The following is a 17359-nucleotide window of genomic DNA, read 5'->3' on the forward strand; positions in this document are numbered from 1 at the left end:
AAATGAAACAAAACCCATTTAAACAAAATAATGTTTCATTTAGCACCTTGTACGACAACATTTGAAAAAAAAAATCTCTGATGAGAAAATTTACAAAAAAATTATAAAGGGCGTATAACTATGGCATCGTTTGGTCTAACTGTTTTTTTTTCATTTTATGGTGCCTTAAACATTAAAAAATCTTTTTAGTAACGGGTATTACCCCCTCTGGCTTGAATAACTCCATCCATACGTCTTGGCATGCTCTGAATTTGGTTAGCAATGTCTTCTTGAGGAATAAGTTCCCATTCATCGCCAAGTGCTCGCTTCAGCTCTTGTAACGATTCTGGTCTCGGTCGTCTATTCTTAACACGCCGTCCCAGCATGCCCCACACGTGTTCAATTGGGTTCATGTCTGGACTCCTTGCTGGCCATGGAAGAACATGGATTCCCACTTCTTGGAGATAATCTCCGACCGCATGGGCAATATGCGGCCGTGCATTATCATGCATTAAAACAAAATTATCGCCTACAAATTGGCCAAATGGCACAACATGATCAGCCAAACATTCATTTATATACCTATCAGCTGTTAGTCTTCCATTTTCAACAAAAACCAACTCTGTACGAGCATCCGTACACACTCCTGCCCAAACCATCACTCCACCACCTCCATACGGCACATTTTCGGAAATGCAACACTGTGAAAATCGTTCTCCCCTCCTTCTCCAAACTCTTTCACGTCCATCAGGTGAGCACAGATTGAACTCATCGGTGAACAGAACACAGCTCCACTGTCCATTTTTCCAATCCCTGTGATATTTGCAAAACGCAGTCGTTCAACTTGATGCATCCTGAGAAGTCTGGGACCAGTTGCAGGTCTACTTGATATCAGTCCACTTGCTTTCAACCTCCTTCTAACTGTTTTGGCCGAAATTGGGCGTCCATGCATGTTAACAAATTGCTGGGCTACACTAGTAGCTGGCAGGTTGCGCTCCCTAAGAACTCTCAACACCATATACCTGTCTTCATTTGGATTTGTAGCTCTTGGACGACCCGAACCTGGTCTTCTGGTATATTCTAGGGTCTCTCTATACCGTTTTATGGCATCATGGGTTGTGCTTCTAGCCATATTCATAACATTTGCAATGTAACGTACACTGCGTCCATCATCGTAAAGGGCTACAGCTCGAGCCACATCTTCAGGTCGCATCTTGTTTTAAGACAAATGTTACAACCCCACTTAAACTCAACAAAATGTAAAAATAAAGAAATAACGAATGATAACGATAATGAAGCACAAAATGATTGAGACAAAATTGTTATAGCTGAGACTCCGAAAGCAGAATTGGAATATTTGGTTGTAATGGCTTGTTTATAAAACAAAAAACAATCAACAATGTATACACGTCTCCATAACAACAGATGGCTACCATAATATTGTATGAGAAGATAATGTTTTGCAAAATACCAGCAAATATTAAAGTGTCCGGTTTTTTTTGTCCCTGAGTGTATTTAATATCTCATGAACCTTTTACATATGATAACGAATAAATACTCTTTAGAATTATCCAACGATGTTTAACAACGCGTAAAAGTGAAATTTGTTAGGAAATTAAAAAGACTGATTCTCAAAAAAATATTTAATTAAATTTTATCTTGCATTTATTTTACGATGCCGTGATTAACTGCCTCACAAAAGCAAGAAAACTACGGAAAATGGAAGACTAGGCAGAGGAGAGTTCAAAGAGGTCAGAAAAATCGAAAATAAAACCTCTACTACAGTTAACTTGTTTGTTTGTTTGTTTGTTTGTTTCTTTCTTTCTTTCTTTCTTTCTTTCTTTCTTTCTTTCTTTCTTTCTTTCTTTCTTTCTTTCTACCTGTCCACTTCTGTGGAGTAACGGTCTGCTCGTCTGGTCGCGAAACCAGGTGGCCCGGGTTCGATTCCCGGTCCGGGCAAGTTACCTGGTTGAGATTTTTTCCGGGATTTTCCCTCAACCCAATACGAGCAAATGCTGGGTAACTTTCGGTGCTGGACCCCGGACTCGTTTCACCGGCAGTATCACCTTCATCTCATTCAGATGCTAAATAACCTAAGATTTTGATAAAACGTCGTAAAATAACCTACGTAAAAATTTTCTTTCTACCTTTCCTATTTTAACACCCGCAAAAATAAGAATCGCCAACGTTCAACTTGTGGATGTAACGTTTTACGTAAAATTTGTGGTTCAATCGTATCTTGAACCCCGGATTCCTTTTTTTTTTTATTTCTTATGAAGCAATTTTCCAGTTTTAAGTGTAGAGGAAAGGTGAAATTTGAAATGTATTTTCCTTATTGATGCACAGTTTTAATATTTTATATGTAAAAATATCATTGCTGCTACAACTTAAATTCGAGAGTAGTTTTAAAAAAATAGGACGCAATTTTAACAATTTAAAAGGATGTAGTAAGTCACTAAAATTGATAAACATACATCTCAGCCATTTAAAAAGACTATTACACTTTTACTACGTCATACTACTTTTGACAAATTAAACGGTACGAATGGACGTCTTTCAACCAATCATGGCTGCATATCGCACAATTTTATCGCTTCCCTAGCATTTGTTTGTTTGTATCACTACCCTAGCATTTGTTTCTTTGTTTGCCAACATTTCAAACTGAAAATTCTTTTGTGCGAGATCGTGCGTATTTGCTTGTTTTCCGCACAGAACCAATACGCGGTAAGTGTGAAATACCACATACAGTATTCCCAACGTAACACACATAATAATTTCCCTCTTCTTACCGCTTAAGGGCGACATTCATTTTACTGCTTTAGGCTTTTAACATATTATTTTTAGAGACGTTAAACATAGTAATAATTATAAATTGGAAACTTACCACTGCAATTTCACCTAAATTGCAATGTTATTTATTGTTTTTAAATATTTGCAAAAATTAAGTAAAGTCTACTACTCCACGAAACTTATTGCATTCCTGATACAAGTAACATTAAGGAAGCCGTGAAAAAATCAACAAGATTCCAGATGCCGATGTTATTACTGCAATATGTTATATAAATAATATTGTTAAAATATTAAAATGAAAAATAAATCATTACGTAACCTTACCGTTTGTTTTAAGTTCGCATTTATAGACTGGGGGAAAAAAGACAGACGTATATCACGGTCTGCTGGAGTATAGTAAACACAGAAAACATTTTATAGCAACAATGTACAAGAAAGATATTTTAGTTTTCCGAAGTTGCCGTCGCTAAACAGAAACCAAGATGGAGATTTCATTGCAACTAATTAGAAATTCGTCTTTCAGGTATGTAATAAACGATCTTCGCACAAAATAATGTACGATACACGAGCGGTATGTTTGTTTTCATGTTCTCGGAAATTAAAAAAGCTCAACTACGTTTCGCTTTTTCAATCTTTTCCTCGAACATGAAAACTTCAACATACCGCTCTTGTAACGCATATTACTATATGGTACTATAAAACATGCTTTGCGTTCGTCATTTGTTTACAGCATAGCCAGTCGACTAAAAATGGCGGCTCCGTTCAAACGTTTTTGTGAAAGTACCATTAGTGAAACATAATTTTAGTAAGTTAATTAATATCTATTTTATTGTATTAGAGTACTTCATTTCTTCTAATCTTTATATACTTTCTTGTGTTTTTATTACCTTCGTACCATTTGTTTCTCTGTTTGCCAACATTTCAAACTGCAAATTCTTTACGGTGCTATAAAACATGCTTTGCAATCGTCATTTGTTTAGAGCATAGATAGTCAATTGAAAATGGCGGCTCCGTTCAAACGTTTTGGTGAAGCTAACATTAGTGAAATAGAATTTCAGTGAGTCAACTAATATTTTATTGTATTAGAGTATTTTATTTCTTCTAATCTTTATATACTTTCTTCTAATCGTGTAATAGTCAGTTAAATCCCAATCGAGTTTTGATTTTCTCTAGATAAATCAAAACCTCTAGTGAGATTACTCTTAATAACATTTCATTGCTAAAGTCAAGTTCCTTAAATTTTTGTAGCACAATTTTTATATTGGCTTTCAGAATTGTAAGACAAACAATAAGATTAAAAAAAAAAAACATTAATTTTAGAAATGTTTTTGTAGAAATATGGAGGCTAATTTTGCAAATGCAACAACAAAATAATTGTAGCTTTCGATTCTGTCTCAAACGTACTGTAGGTCTACTTTTAAATGTCTGTAGCATAACACAGCTATTCTCTGGAATTTTTTTCCTCCATCTATTATGTCAGGTTCCTGAACGTGCAGTTCTGAGCCGTTCTGATGTGGTCTTGGTGTAATTCCATGAGCAGGTATTGATTCACTGTCGGGTTTAGCGACGTCCTTGACTTCAATGCAATAGTTTGTGCGTTGGTCTTGCGTCGGAGGTTGGCTGGAGTTCGAATCTCTTTAGTCTCTCCGTTCTATATCTTTGAATGCTTTTTTATTTCACTTCTTTCAAAACAAATCCGAGAATAGTATAATTGAAAAAACAAAAGCAGGATAGAGTTCCTATGATTGTGTTAGATCGGTTGCTAGGGAACTAAACAGACGAAAATACACGTTTTTCAGAAAACCATAAAAAATGTTGCATTGACTATTTACCTCTATTGGGCATCACTAGACTTGCGGTTCAAATCTGTGCCTTATTATTTAGTGAAATGAGATTGTGTGAAATTAGAGAAAATTACTGTGAAGTGGAGAGTATTAGTGGGATTAAATTGTAAAGTTCAGGAAATGGAAGGACACCGATGAGCTATCACTGCTTGAGTTGTTAGTGGAGGAAGGGTTACTGTTTTGAATAATTTCAAGGAAAAATTGTTCCGGAGCTGGGTATCGATCCCGGGACCCTTCGCTTAGCGCGCGAACGCTCTTCCGACTGAGCTACCCCAGGAACTATACACGACACCGTCACAATTGGACGTTGACGGTGTCGTGTATAGTTCCTGGGGTAGCTCAGTCGGTAGAGCGTTCGCGCGCTAAGCGAAGGGTCCCGGGATCGATACCCGGCCCCGGAACAATTTTTCCTTGAAATTATTCAAACCTGCTTTACAGCGAGCTACTACCTGAAAGCTAGATTTGTATGGTTACTGTTTTGTTCAACCCTTGCACACCACTGTCATTGGATAAATAAAGAGATTTCTAACAGGTTTCAGTAATGCGCAAATACAGAAAATGTCTTATTTCTTTCATTTTCCATTTTCTTACAATATCATTCGAGTCGGAGTATATCAGTCCAGTCACCATCGAGAATCTTCGAAAAATCGCACCACAGTCTTCCCTGTACACGCCACACATGTCCCTGTGAATTTCACTCGGGTTATGTCCTGTAGCCCACAAAAATCGCAGACCACTGCGTTGCTCTTCAAAAGTTGATGACAGTAACATGCGCGCCATCTTTGTTGCGTAGTTCACGCTTCTCTCGCTAGAGCTGCACATGCAAAACAAATTGTGTGTGTAGCGAAAACTTCAAACTATATCTAGGTGAAATGTCAACATCCCAGCTGCAATACCAACGCAGAAAAAAAATATTGTACCTTACTTTCCGATCCACCCTCGTACATAGGCCTAGACCAAGAGGACATAGATATCAAGGAAGACCAAGACACAGGTGGAGGGATCAGGGCCATCTTTCTTAGATTATCGTTACATATCACATGGTCTAAAACGAAGTTCATGATAACGTTGAAAGAGAAACAGTCAAAGAATAAATTGAAAAAAATATGCTGTATGTAATTTTCCGCCCAAAACCCATAAATTTATGGAGAATGAACGTTAAAATTAAAACTTGTGTACCACTTCTCAGAAAAACAAAAAATTAAAATGGATACAATTCTAGTAAGGTAGGTGTCCCTGATATGGCCATGCTAAGGTTTGAGAATTTTTCTAGCCGCCATTTTGAAAAAAAAATGTAAACCACTTTTTTCTTACTCGTTCTCAGTCTAATGGACTTTCTTAAAACAATTTTCTTTCCCCATAAAAATAGCTTTAATTGTCCAAAAAGTTCCAAATTCCAAAATTCTACCTAGTGGCCATATCAGGAACATGTGCACATGATATGGCCACCCTTGTTCCATGTTCTACAAATCGTGATTGTTTTCAGTTTGATAGCGCAGTTGTGTTAAAATTAAATAATTTTGGTATAAAATGAATAAATATGGCACTTGATAATCTTTTTTATAATTAAAAAATGTAGTCAAAACAGGTATTTCCATAAAAAATTAAGTTCTTTTTTCTTAAAATACAAAACTTTTGCGTAATCCCAGCTATAAGGCGTGTAAATTTGTCAGGTGAAAAAATAAAAGTGAAATGAACTTGATATGGCCATGGTGCATTTGATATGGCCATATCAGGAGCAGGTAAGCTTTTACGAAAATAGTTTGATTATGAACAACTCGTAAAAGATACGCCATCAACGACAACACCAATCAACAGAACATTAAAAACTGAATGGAGTACGATGGTTTTCATGAAACAAGTCTTTGAAAAACATGCATAAAACAAAGGAGACTTACCAGAGAAAAATAAGAAGGGGTCACATTTAAACCGCAAAACAGGCAACTGACGCCATATTGCTCAACCTGACTGGATGGAAAACGATCAAGTGACATACCAGGATGTCCTTTCACTGGATGCTGCTGCAATTTAGCGGATTTTTTGGTTAACTAACTCACAATAGGGGGGTGGCCATATCAGGAACATGGCCATAACAGGAGCACCCACCTTATAATAGTATGTGATAGGATATATCATTTTAAAGAGGGAAAATCAAATAATATATTGCGAAAATAAAAAAATAAATAAAAATGTTCACCCGAAATTAAATTCTGTTCCTCCTCAAGTCTTTGCGCGTATCAAACATCATAACAGTATAAGAATCTGATCCATTGTTAAGCAAGTGACGTCAGAATAGTGGAACGAAACTCATTGCCGTTGCTAAGCAATTGATGTCATTTATGTAACACGTCCGAAACTTGAGCATAAATTTTTTACATTAAAATTCTGTGGCCGGGAGGAAAAGGGTCTTAAGTAAAAATTTTATACTTTTCAGGAGAGCAGTAGAAAGATTGAAATTGGTGTCAATTATAGAGTTTTTTTAATTAAGAGGTTTTTCCTGGATATTATTTGTTTATATTTCTTCTAAAATAGGTAATGTTGCTCATTTAACAATTTTCTTGATTATTTCCAAAAATAGGCGCACTTAAGCCCTTTTAAGACTAGAACCCAAACTGAGTAGAAGGGACTATTGAACATAAGACCTTTTTCATGTCAAAATAAATGAGAAATGTAAATTATTAGGAATGCAAAATGGGTCTTAAACAATTATAGGACTGTTTACCCTGGTGCTTAAAGTTTTAAAAGGAAAGGGCATCAGTATGTGATAAAATGGCTAAAATACAAGTTATACCTTTTTAATAGGGAAGCATGGAAAGTAAACATGTGATGGTTCGTAAGGAATAAAGTATTAAATATTCTTAAGTCCTTTATTCTGTGTGTGCTCGATTCAAAAAGTACTTAGGACTTTGATAACGCTCTATAAATCCAGAGTCTTATATGATTTTAGCCGTTTTACCAGATTGTAGAGAATAGTTTTCGCTTTCAGAATATATAAAAATCTCATTTTCACAAAAAATTGACTTAAGACCTTTTTCCTCCCAGCCACAGAATTGTAATTTTATATTCAATGTCAGCATTTTTTATAATAATTCACGATATCATGAACATAGTGTGCGTTTCGGTTGAGTACACACTGAAGCAAACCTAACCTTCTTCGAATAAGTTCATTCCGATAAGAGATTTATCATCGGAATTTATTTCCATTGTTTAATTATCTCCGTGCCGAAGGACGTATGTTGTAATTTTGCAACAGCTGAGTCAGAGCATAAGCAAATGCTGATGGTCGATGTTTCTACTGATCTTAATAACTACCATTACGTAGATTTCACCTTCCGCGAGGCAATAAACAGGGAAAAGTGGCTTAATGGTCAATGAAATCGGTAGAACACACATAACCTTCTTTTTTAGTTGATAAGTAACAGTGGAGCCTGCCGGCTGGCCGCATGTGAATTGTGCACATGGTTCCCTTGATAAGGCAGCGAAATTGATCGCACGCCGGCCGGCAGTCAGATGTTTGTGAGCTAGCAATAACGACTGCCTCGATATCGTATCGAGCCGCAGTGATTTGTGCCGCTTCTCAGCGCCTTCTGAATATCACCATGTGGCCATTTATATATGCATAGAGCAACCACATAACGAGTCGATTTAAATAATACCACAGTCTAGTATACAGTCACGAAGCTCAATACTTACTAAATATGCAAACATAGACAGTTGAAATACGCATCCATAGATAGTTGCTAACCACCAGGATCGCTACTATCGCCTTATCCAGACCCTTTCCCCAGCAGACGATAAAATGTATTGTACTCTCGATATCGTATTCTTTTGAAAAAATTAACACTTTCCTTCCACTATTGAAATATGAAATACATAAGGTTTATATATTATTTTCATAAAGTATATATTATATTTTATAAACTCACCTTCCTGGATCTTTCGGAAGAAGGATACCTCTGACCTCTTTTTCTTACAATATTTATAGTACCACAAACGTCTTCTTGTCCCATATTATTATTCAAATTATTGTATTTTAGCCATTTACAGTTATTACAACCGATAACGAACATTTCACAGCTATTCACAGTAACTGTGTTATTTTAATGTGAAGAGAATTTTACGTGTTAACACAATCTGTTCGCATCAACATAGTTTAGAATGGAAGCTATTTTGAGGTTCAATAAAAACTTATATTGTGATTTTAATTTAGCACATCTACCTTCCTTAATTGTAGACAGAAAATTTACCATGCCATTCCTATGAAATTAGTGTACGTAGGCCTACGATTGTGTTACTTCGTCTCTTAGGTAGTAGATAAATACAATAATTCAGTGCTCAAATGTAGTATTAAAATACAGACAAATAGAATGTGACGGGTGTCATACATGACATTATGTTTAATTATCATGTATAATTGCGAATATAGGAATATAAGTTAAATATAGTAAACATAACCTGTAATTTCCATATGACATAACATACATATGTAGTGGCAGGGCATTGGGAGACCACTAAAATTAGACAGAAATTGGCAACTGGTACATAACCTATAATTTCAACATATCGAAATATTCGTGCGTGCAACTGAAAATTATTGAATCGTGCATAAATGAATGTACAAGAATTTCGCAATATTTAATCGAAATAAAGGCAGGTATTACACATACGAACAACGTAATTTTCACACCAAAAGTAATATTACACCTTAACTCGCAAGGAATTATGTCTGAAGTGTCTCCTAATCATTGTTTTAAATTTTATTAATGCAATTACACTACATTTTAGAGAAATATATGTTACTGTTTATGCATTCCAATTAATTTATATGGTTGAAACGCCGCCCTTCGTGATCGGGTTAAGCGAGTTACATGGTCTGCCTTACAGCCTGTATTAGATCACGATGGCAGTGACACAGTCTATTGTTCCTAGTACTCACAGCGCTCCAAGCGGCTAGCAACTATCGCGAGAAATGCAAAAAATCACTCCAAGCTTCGTGACTGTATATAGTAGACTGTGGTCTAGTATATATATATATATATATATATATATATATATATATATATATATATATATAGTCACGAAGCTTGAGTTGTGAGGGTGCTAGGAACAATAGACTGTGCTGGTACTATTTCGTTTTATCTGTAATGAGGCGTTAATAGCGATCCTAGTGGCTAGCAACTATCTATGGATGCATATTTACTTCGTATTGAGCTTCGTGACTGTATATACTAGACTGTGATAATACTATACATTGTATGCATTATTGTTTTAAACTAAATCTGTTTCATTGTTGAAAAACAATCTATATTAGTGATTTTCATCAACATTTATCGGTTTAGAAAGACGACTGTATTAGCGGCGATGTTGCCGGACTGCTGAAACTTCCAAATTAATTTTCTAATTAACCGTATTTGTTCACAAAACATATTACAGATTTTATATTCCTTTAAGAATACCCTACCGTCCCTTTCAATCTGAAGGGTTATTTCACTTCCATCTTGTATAATTCCTCTATTGGCGAAGTATATATTTTATTCACTACTTGAATATGTTAGGAGAAAATCCACAAACGATTAAGGAAAACACGGGAATTTTACTGGAAGTAAGTAAAGAGATAGGTTTGGAAGTAAATCCCGAAAAACAAAGTATATGATTATGTCTCGTGACGAGAATATTGTACGAAATGGAAATATAAAAATTGGAAATTTATGGAGAAGTTCAAATATCTTGGAGCAACAGTAACAAATATAAATAATGCTCGGGAGGAAATTAAACACAGAATAAGTTCGGAAATGCCTGTTATTATTCGGTTGAGAAGCTCTTATCATCCAGTCTGCTGTCAAAAAATCTGAAAGTTAGAATTTATAAAACAATTATATTACCGGTTTTCTGTATTGTTGTGAAATTTGGACTCTCACTCTGAGAGAGGAACATAGGTTAAGGGTGTTTGAGAATAAGTGCTTAGGAAAATATTTGGGGCTAAGATGGATGAAGTTACAGGAGAATGGAGAAAGTTACACAACACAGAACTGCACGCATTGTATTCTTCACCTGACATAATTAGGAAGATTAAATCCAGACGTTTGAGATGGGCAGGGCATGTAGTACGTATGGGCGAATCCAGAAATGCATATAGAGTGTTAGTTGTGAGGCCGGAGGGAAAAAGACCTTTAGGGAGGCCGAGACGTAGATGGGAGGATAATATTAAAATGGATTTGAGGGAGGTGGGATATGATGATAGGGACTGGATTAATCTTGCTCAGGATAGGGACCGATGGCGGGCTTATGTGAGGGCGGCAATGAACCTCCGGGTTCCTTAAAAACCAGTAAGTAAGTAAGTACTTCTCCCCCTCCCTTGTTATTTTTCATAATTTTTCTGCCCAAATCAGGTACGTAGATACGAAACCCATGTTTTGAACGGAAGCTACATCAGAAAACCATCTGGCATGTTCGATCACTTTCATAGTGGACCGACGATAATGAAAACTTGGTGGAACGCTATAGGTGAAATAGAGGTGCTTCGAAAATATCAGCCCCCAGTACAGTTTCTTGTCCACTTTCAGTCGTCGGTATTTGAACTCGATTCCCTATTGTAAGAAAGCGACGTTTTAGTCATTGGGTAACCAAGCGCCTCTGCATTTCAAACGGTCAACTACCCCTAAGCCCATGCAGGGGGCGCTGTCAGATAACGCTAAAAAGCTCCATTGTGTGCCATTGAGATCGTTTCCGAAGGGAAGAGCGTTGAATTGTCGCCTTGGAGATGCATGTCCGGACGGAAAACAATTGACACGCGTGTCAGCGAGCATGCGAGGATATTTATATTGAATTGCTTTCTCTGCCAAGACTTTTCTATAGAAGTTTTATATTGAAACTGTTTCAAATGTATGTACAGGGTGTTTCCTTAAATTTTAGCATAGTCAAAAATGAACAAGACTATTATTTTACTCCCGCTTCTGGTTGATCGACCCTGAATTTATAACCTGCGTTGAACAAGCCTATGATCCAGGCAACACAGGGATTTTAATCACGTACTCAACTAATAGTTGATACAGCGTCGTTATGTAACAGACTAAAAATTTTCAGCTACTAAAGTTTCTTGAGTTTAAACATATCTTACTTCCTAAATTTTAGTACTCATGTGTAACATCATCTTCTTAGTTTTCTATTGTGGAAATTTAACCAGAGGTCTGCGTAAAACTCAGTCTCCTTAATTTCCCCGCTTCCTAATTTCCCTGCTATGTTTTCACTTCGTAAGTCAACATTTTTATCAACTTCCCATCTCCTCCGTTTTCCTAACATAACACATATATCTTCCTCATCTCGCTGGCTTTCGGCCATCCTAAATTTATACTTAGATTTTTATTTCACGATAAACCAGTTTTCTACCTTTCCTCCTTTCTGTCTTTCAAAGTTCTATTTTATCGACCTATTTCTATCTCTTATCTTCATAGTTGCCTATTTTTATTTTTCCTCATTTCTGTCTCGTGAAAGTCTATTTTATCGATCTGTTTTCTGTTACTCATCATTCTAGTTGTTTCTTTCAACCATTCTGTCTTTCAAAGCTGTATTTTATCGACCTATCTTTTATGAACTACATCACTTATCTTTCTATTTTTATTTCAACTATTCTGTCTTTCAGAATTCTATTTTGTCTATCTATTTTCTATCACTCATCATTTTAGTTGTTCCTTTCAACTATTCTGTCTTTCAGAGTTCTATTTTATCGACCTATTTTTTATGAAATTCATAATATTTTATCTTCCTATTTTTATTCCAACTGTTGTGTTTTTCAGAGCTCTATTTTATCTAAATACTTATTTCCTATCTTTTATCTTTCTATTCGCCTACTTTTTATTTTTTTTTAACCTTTCTGTCTTTCAAAGTTATATTTTATCGGCCTGTTTTTATCTCTTTTTCTAGTCGCGTATTTTTTTTTTATCTTTTCACCTTTCTGTCTTTTAAAGCTTTAGACCCTATTTTATCTATCTATTTTAGGTATTTTTTTTTTTTAATTTTTTCAACCTTCTTTTCTTTCAGAGCTCTATTTTTATCTATATATTTTCTGTCTCTTATCTTCCTAGTTGCCTATTATTCTATCTTTAAACCTGTCTGTCTTTCAGAACTCTATTTATCGGCATATTTGCCAGTTTTTTTTTCTATTTTTCTACCTTTCTTCTTTCAATTTTCTATTTATACATTCCTGTCTTTTACCTTTTCTGTTTTGATATCTGTCTTCTTCATTTTCCTACACTTTCTGCTTGTATTTTTCTTCTTCTTCTTCTTCTTCTTCTTCTTCTTCTTCTTCATTTTCCTACAGAAACTGCCTGTATTTTTTATTCTCCTTCATTTTCCTACAGAAACTGCCTGTATTTTTTATTCTTTTTCATTTTCCTACAGAAACTCTCTGTATTTTGTATTTTTCTTCATTTTCCTACACAAACTGCCTGTATTTTTCTTCATTTTCCTACAGAAACTGTCTGTATTTTTATTCTTTTTCATTTTCTTACTCTCTGCCTATATTTTTTTCTTCTTCATATTCCTACACAAACTGCCTGTATTTTCTTTTCTTTTTTCTTCATTATGCTACACAAACTGCCTCTCTTCTTCTTCTTCTTCTTCTTTTTCATTTTTCTACACTCAGCCTCTATTTTTTCTTCATTTTCTTACATAAACTGCCTGTTTTCTTAATTTTCCTACACACTCTGTCTGTCTTCTTTTTCTTCATTTTACTAATACTGTCTTCTTCTTCTTCTTCACCATTTTACTTTCTTACATTCTCTGCCTGTCTTTCTTTCCTGTCTACTTGCTTTCCCTCTTTTTCTTGTTCTTTGTGAACATACATTCTTATATCATACTTTTACATTTTCTGCCGTCTCGACTTCATCTCTTTCTGTTACTCTCTTCTCATATCTTCTAAAACCTGGTACTACAGTGAAGCCACGTTGTCTCAGAGCATTTAATGCCATTCCATTGGCTGAGAGATACGAATTCTCTGCATTGCAGACGATCTGGGAAGGGAAATTGTGAAGTGGCAGTGCCGTGTGTTTGTCAGGTTATTATCCACCGGCATGTGTGATTGGTGTGTCAGGCCGTTAACTGATCTGTCAGTTGTATTTAGCTCTGGTAATGGACTGCCATGTGATTCGCCTTCTTTTGTTTCGATATACAACTTTTTATGAAGTGGCGTCTCAAATTTAAACTGCTTCAAACCATCAGGAAACAAATGGATTCTATAAAAAAAGTTCTGCCGTCCTAATGCAGGTCAGAAGATGTAATTTCGTTGTATATATTATCTGTCTCACAAAGAAAATCATTTGAAACTCTCAAGGTTTTCATATGCTACACGGAATATTCGCTTCACAAAATACAAACTTTCCTCGTTTTGTGAACACTTGCTGTACGATACTTCCTGTAACGTTAGTGATTCATTTATTCAATTTTTTTTCGTAATAGAGACGTGGACAAATTATTAACAAAATGAACGATTTTTATGATAATTCTGTTTACAAAATTTGACTTTTCAATTTAGACTACATTTGACAATTTTGGATATTTCCATCATTACAGTAGACAGAAATATGCAAAAATGTCAACTGTAGTTTAAATTGAAGAGTCAAGTTTTGTAAAAATATATAATAAAAGTCTTCAATTTTGCTAATAATTTGTAAATTAGCAAAATTGTCAACTGCATTGAAGAGTCAAATTTTATAAAAATATAAAACAAAAATCTTCAGTTTTGCTAATAATTTCGAAATATCCAAAATGTCAACTGTAGTACAAATTGAAGAATCGAATTTTGTAAAAATATAAAACAAAAACCTTCAGTTTTGCTAATAATTTGTAAATATGCAAAAATATCAACTGTAGTCCAAATTGAGGAGTTAAATTTTGAAAAATATACAATACAAATCTTCAATTTTGCTAATAATTTGGAAATACACAAAAATGTCAACTGTAGTCTAAATTGAAGAATCATATTTTGTAAAAATATATAATAAAAATCTTAAATTTTGCTAATAATTTGTCCACATCTGTATACAGTATTATAATGTCGTGAAGAGGATTTAAACATTTTCATAAATATATTCAGCTTCCTTGATGGCGAAAAAGTAGTCAATTTATCCGACAGTAATGCTTATGAAGGGGGAAAGGAACTGGCCTCTCTACTCCATTATCTCCTGGCTTAGTTGGCTCATGAGTAATGCCTTATTGGTGTCACTTGTGAGGTTTAAACCTGTCTTCAGTTTACTAAACAACAACAACAATATACATGAAATGTAAAAATGTTTGTAAAAATCAGTGGACCTTTATTTAACAGCTATTTTACCAGAATTTCTTTATAATTAATCATATCGCGTTTAAACCGTTCAATGTATTATTTAATTGTCTTTCTGTTGGAATTATATTAACAGAATTACTTTTTTGTACAATTTAAAAATTAAGTTTATTTTTTGGTAGGGAGTCACAGAAAAATTATATTACGTATGTGTTTTAAATTAGATTTCAAGAAAATAAACAATAAATGGGAATTTTATTCACAACATGACAAAAAAAACCTGTACTGTTATGGAACGCCTTGAACGTATGAGAAATATATCTAATATCTGTATAGCACCATTTTTATTTTATTTGAAAAAATAAGAAGGCGAACAAAAATGAGAAATAAAATGGTGGAACTTTAATCGATGCAGATTTTCTAAGTATACATGCCTGTAATAATATTCTGACCATTGTTGGGCCTAACACATAGCATATGCTTTAAAGAGAATAATAATAATAATAATAATAATAATAATAATAATAATAATAATAATAATAATAATAATAAAATGTGAAAATTGATGTGTTTTATGACTGTACACTTTATGTGGTAACTAATTCTAATTTTCGTATTATCCTCTTCGTGCGGTCGTAGCCGGAGATTGTTTCGGAAGAAACAATACCATACAAATGCTCACTTGCGATCATTTTCTTGAGCTGTGTTCAAAATAACGTTTAGAAGTATTGATCATTTCAAATGTCTCGTCTTCATAGGCCATTTCTCTCGATTCCTTCGAGGATGTTGCAGTTTTTGTCTCCAGTGCTGTACTTATCAGTTGAGATTTATTTAAGACATTCTGTGCATGTAACGGAAATAAAATGTCTTTCTCCTTTTGCTCCAAATTAAACACCATACATTTCGTGAATGCTGGCTCACTCCTTAAAGAGTCATTAGAGCGTGTAAGTAGTGTACGTAGAAATTTTATGAACGTGTTTGAGTCAATATTGGAAACAGCTGTTATGATTCATAATCGTCACAATGCCGCAGAATGACCTTCATTTCTACGCAAGTCGTTTTATTCTATTGCCAACAGGGTTTTAGTTTCTTAGGTCAGTTATCGATGAGTGACGAAATTTTGTCTTGCAGTGAGCATGAAATGTAGAATAAATTTCATTTAAAATATTAGTCAACATCGGGACTTTGGAAGAGTTCTAGAATTTTATTAGGTTGAAATAGTTATATTTTCCGTAGCTTACTTCGTATTACCAAGATTGCATATTCAAGTCACAACACGTCGCGGAACTGGTCCTCATTTAATGTAGTTTGCTGTCACTAGGAGCGCACTTTTGTGCACCAAAATGCAGAGCGGATAATTATGATCAATATTGAATTCATGGCACATTATAATGTTTTACGTGTAGATTTTAAGTTGCTATAAATCCATTTGCTTTATTGAACTTGGACAAATAAAGTAACATCATACTCTAGTATATACAGTCACGAAGCTTGAGTTGTTGAGGGTACTAGGAACAATAGACTGTGCCGGTACTATTTCGCATTGTCTGTGATGAGGCGATAGTAGCGATCCTAGTGGTTAGCAACTATCTATGGATGCATATTCCCTACGTATTGAGCTTCGTGACTGTATATACTAAACTGTGGTAATATTTTCTTTAGAGTTGTTTTCTTCGTCTGAAGGTTTGCAAGAAATAATTTAGAGTTTTTACATCAGTTTATAGTAATCCGCAGTTGTTTAATTTCTTCTTTACAAACCTTAACGATATTGTAATACACAAGGACCTCAGTGTTATTTCTGCTAAGGTTTTATTTTATAGTTTTCTCTTATTCGTTCAAAGAACATGACAATTTTGAAACGTATGAATCTTGATAAGAAAGTACAAATAAATATCCCATTTCATTAAAAAGAAGAATGAGGCTTAACGTTAACTTATTTCCAATTGTTTCCTTCCCGTTGCCTTGGCAACGTTTATGTTGAAATGTAACAAATGAAAGCTATTCAAGCCATCCATGTGTGTGGTAAGGGTCCAAAAGACCTGGTACTTGTAATAAAACATATTTAAAAAAAAATCCATGCGTGTGTTTGCATTCTTCTATAATAAGTAATAATTATTTATTTCTAAACTACATTATATGATATATAGAAAAGTATATGTCTAAATAAATTTTAAAATATATTTCTAGCACGTCTCTGAAAGATCAAGATTGTGTGTTAGGAGGAATCAGCTATATAAGAGAAAAATAAAGATTACATTGTCACGTTTAACACACAACAAACAATATAATTATATTTATATTGTAAATTAAAGAAAGAAGAAAGAGAATAATCCCAAGTACACAAATATTTAATTATAAATATGGAATATTAAAAGATTAGGTTATTTAAAACTAACACCTGATAGCATTTATTAAGAAGTAAAATATTCAATGGAATTATCTACAGTAATCTCAGACCTCAAGTGATATT

At 34.4% G+C, this 17359-nt stretch overlaps 1 protein-coding gene and 1 non-coding gene across 2 annotated transcripts in view; both read left to right on the forward strand.

Moving 5' to 3' along the window:
- The window catches only part of LOC138714650 (myelin regulatory factor), a 472560-nt gene that overhangs the window by 247519 nt on the left and 207682 nt on the right, over window positions 1–17359 (forward strand). The window lies entirely within an intron of this gene.
- On the forward strand, window positions 4941–5014 carry TRNAS-GCU (transfer RNA serine (anticodon GCU)). Its single transcript has one exon. It is a non-coding gene; the product is annotated as a tRNA-Ser (tRNA).

The sequence above is a fragment of the Periplaneta americana genome, chromosome 15, assembly GCF_040183065.1.
Source record: "Periplaneta americana isolate PAMFEO1 chromosome 15, P.americana_PAMFEO1_priV1, whole genome shotgun sequence".
In the NCBI taxonomy this organism is placed as follows: domain Eukaryota; kingdom Metazoa; phylum Arthropoda; class Insecta; order Blattodea; family Blattidae; genus Periplaneta; species Periplaneta americana.